The sequence below is a fragment of the Xenia sp. Carnegie-2017 genome, unplaced genomic scaffold, assembly GCF_021976095.1.
Source record: "Xenia sp. Carnegie-2017 unplaced genomic scaffold, XeniaSp_v1 HiC_scaffold_56, whole genome shotgun sequence".
NCBI lineage: Eukaryota > Metazoa > Cnidaria > Anthozoa > Malacalcyonacea > Xeniidae > Xenia > Xenia sp. Carnegie-2017.
Genome location: NW_025813522.1, coordinates 293,509 through 297,213, shown reverse-complemented (window position 1 = coordinate 297,213; position 3,705 = coordinate 293,509). Strand labels below are relative to the sequence as shown.

At 36.1% G+C, this 3,705-nt stretch overlaps 1 pseudogene; it reads left to right on the top strand.

Annotated features, from left to right (window-relative positions):
• The first annotated feature begins 574 nt into the window (after positions 1–574).
• On the top strand, positions 575–2,513 carry LOC124456569 (annotated as a pseudogene).
• Positions 2,514–3,705: the final 1,192 nt, after the last annotated feature.

The following is a 3,705-nucleotide window of genomic DNA, read 5'->3' as shown; positions in this document are numbered from 1 at the left end:
ACACACCTTAGATGAAAAGTCAATTGTGCATGAAATTGTTCAAACATCAAGGAAACTACCATATACTGTTTTACTTTGTTCTTTAGTGAAATTAATATGCTGATTAATTTTCAAATAGAATGACTCACAGATGCATATTTTCCAAAATTGCAATCATCAGAGTTGTCTCAACAATGCAAATTGGTTGGATGTGTACTATTCATAAGTTCAGTTGTGCCTGAACGTTTTTTACAGTAAAATGCTTAATTCTATAAATCAGGGTCTCCAAACTACGGCCCGCGGGCAGATGTGGCTCGTTGGGCCTCTCAATCCGGCCCGCAGAGACACTTAGGAAAAATAATATATTATTAAACAAAATAAACTTTATGCAGAAAGTACTTCGTTTTACTGAAATATTCGCTCTTTGACCAGCGATATACGGTTCGTCGGCCCTCAACATGCTGGATGAAAGTTCATTTGGCCCTATGGCTGTAACGTTTGGAGACCCCTGCTATAAATGAATTGCTTTCAAAGAAACCACTTGGACACAAGTGAATGTATGAATAAATCAGCACCCCCCTCATTAATGTCCAGGATGGCACTGATAACCATCAAATCAAATGTTAGCAGAGGTAGCATAGCATAACAAGCTTGCAAGTTTTACTCTTGCAATGTAAATTTCCAAACCTTATCAGTATCCATTTCTTTTGAAATCTATTCTTTACACAGTGGATATGCTGCATTCATATATACAGAAAATTTCCATAAAAATCACTGGTGTATTCACCCCACGTCTTAAGTCCAGTTATGTTGACTCCTATGTTCTCATTTACTGTTAAAAAATAGATCTCAATAGAAATGAAATGATGCTCTAAAATTTATGGAGCAGGATCACAACTTACAAGCTTGATATTCCACTTTTAGTCTCACTGCAAAATTAGGCATGTTGAAAGCATCAATGAAAGTTGGTGCACAAGCTATTTATATTGCTGAGCTGTTTTGTGTTTCTATATATTTAAGATCTAAGAAACCTTGGCCAACAATGAAGTAAAAATTAATGCATGTTTTAATCCAGAAGAAACAATTAGAACTTAGCATGGCAAAACAAGTACTTAAATGAATACCAGCTCCTCAAACTATTGAGATTACTATATGACAGTTGGGCACAATCATTATGACTCTAGGATGCCATAACACTTCTCGTATTTCATTTGCGTTAGATCAGTGAAATGAGGATACATCTTGATCCAGAGTGGGAAATTGATCGAGAAAATTAGAATCTTCTGCACGCGATAGGCGAAGGTGCTTTTGGTAAAGTGCTAAAAGCGGAGGCGTTTGATGTGGTGAAACAGAACTCAGGAAAGACTATCGTAGCCGTAAAGACTTTGAAAGGTTTGACTTTAAAGACATTATCAGCTATACAAACGACTTGGTGTAGCTTGTAGCTGGACCAAGAAAACAACAAGCTATTCTGGTGAGAGGGCAGCTCTTTCTAACCGTTGCTCTGTTGCATTTCGGACTTTTTATAGATAGTCCTTTCCAACATATCTAACAACAACAAATAACACCTTTCTTGCTAATAAACTACTTTTTCACACTACACCTAAATTTCGTACAACCATTGGTAAAGTCCAATTTCGTGGTAATCTTTTGTTTTCAACATTTCAACATTCCTCTCCATTGCTTAAATATCATGGCAAATGTTAGGACATGATGGGAAGAGTCAGAGAATATACAGTTATTGCGACGTAGTTATACTTTCATAATTGATGGATGTAATTATAATTTCTATCCATTAGATGACGCTACTGAGAGAGAGAGTTGATGGATCTCATCTCTGAAGCGGAAGTGATAAAGTCTATTGGTCGTCATAAAAATATCATAAACTTGATTGGATGTTGTTCTCAAAACGGTGAGTTGGTACAATTTTGCAACATAATTTGTTGAATTGGTCTGAATTTAACTTTCTAAAGAAAGTGAGATCATACGATGTAAGAAGAAGCCATCATTTGCTCTGACGACACGAATCTATCATAAGTAAAGTTCTAGCAGCCGAGCAAACTTTTAAAAATCTTATAAAAATTATGGTAACTTCAAAGCAGTACATCGTCATCTAGCAATAAGCCATCTAACTCGTTGATTTACAGGACCGCCATTGATAGTCCTTGAATTCGCAGCATTCAGTAGCTTACGACAATATCTTCGTGAAAGAAGACCTGACCGAAACGGAGACACCATGCAGATAGAAGGAGTAGAAAAGTTGTGTTTGAGGATTTCACCTCCTTTAGTTATCAAATTGCTCGTGGAATGGAATACTTGTCAGGAAGAAAGGTAGCTTTAGATTGAACTATATCACTGCATAGGCACAAGCATTAGTGTGATGATTTATCCTTACACCAGCAATAATTTTATAGTGTATTCATCGAGATCTTGCTGCCAGGAACATTTTAGTTGATGAAGAAAAAAAAGTAGTGGTATTTTTGCGTTCAACTTTGGAAAATTGTTTCGTTTATTGTGATACTCACTTGCGATAAATTCGAGTCTAGTCTTACATGGCGCGAACTCTTCAACAGCGGATTCGTCGAGCGATTCTAAATAGATGATGCAGCACCCAATATCTCTGCCATTCGGAAGGATTCCTGTGCATCTTTCCGTGGATTCATCCTTCACAATTGTTTGCAGCTTTCTCGTTTCTTCCATTATCTATTCCTTTCACCATATTTTTTCATCATTTTCTTTATGTAATCATCATTGAGATGGCCTAACCTTTGATGCCATATTTCAGGAGATGTATCAATTGAAGATTGAGGATATTCAAGATCCTTCACGGTATGTAACATACCATCTGTTATCACGCCAATAACATAATCTTTATTATTCTTTGATACAATACAATCATTTCCATCAAATTGGACTTTGGTTTCCATGGCAATCATTGCTGGTACGGAGAGAAGTTTTTTGCCGGCTTTGGCACAAACAACACTTTGTGCAACTCAACATTGTATAATAACTTTACCAGACTTTCACCAAGATAATGTGTCACTATGTTGTCTCCTAAATATATTTTGGTTGGTGTTTGATATTCAACATAGTCCACTAAAAAATCCTTGTTGTGTGTCATATGTTTTGTTGCAACGGAATCGATGAACCATTCATCAGAGGGCTTATTATTATAAGAGTAACATCAACGCTTCTTCTTTCTTATTGGTTGAAAGGAATAACTGTTACATTCAGAAAATACTTTCAGATGTTGTCAAACTTTTACACACAAAAATACAAATATAGCAATGACTAAGAGTAAGGTTTTTGAAAATACTGAAATTCTGGGAGTATTATAATATGAAAACATTTCATTAAAATCAATAATCAATCTACGTAACGTAATAACACGACAAATGTACAAATCCGCCAAGGTTAAACTGGGAAGTTAAAAAATTGAAACTATTCATGTTGTGATAAATATTTCAACAATTTCCCAGTGCAGAAGCCATTTTTTGGGCGATTTCGCTATCGACGGACGTGGTACAAATTTTGTGCCCCCCCCCCTACTCGCAAAATCCTGGCGACGCCACTGCCAAAATGTAGCCAAATGCCTAAATGCAGGAAGACTAAAATGTCCAATTGCGTTGTTTTCAGCTGCCATCCTCGATATTCATTTACTTTAACATTACGTAGCTATGTTTGATCTTCAACAATTTTAGTTGTGTATAAACTCTAATTAAAGCA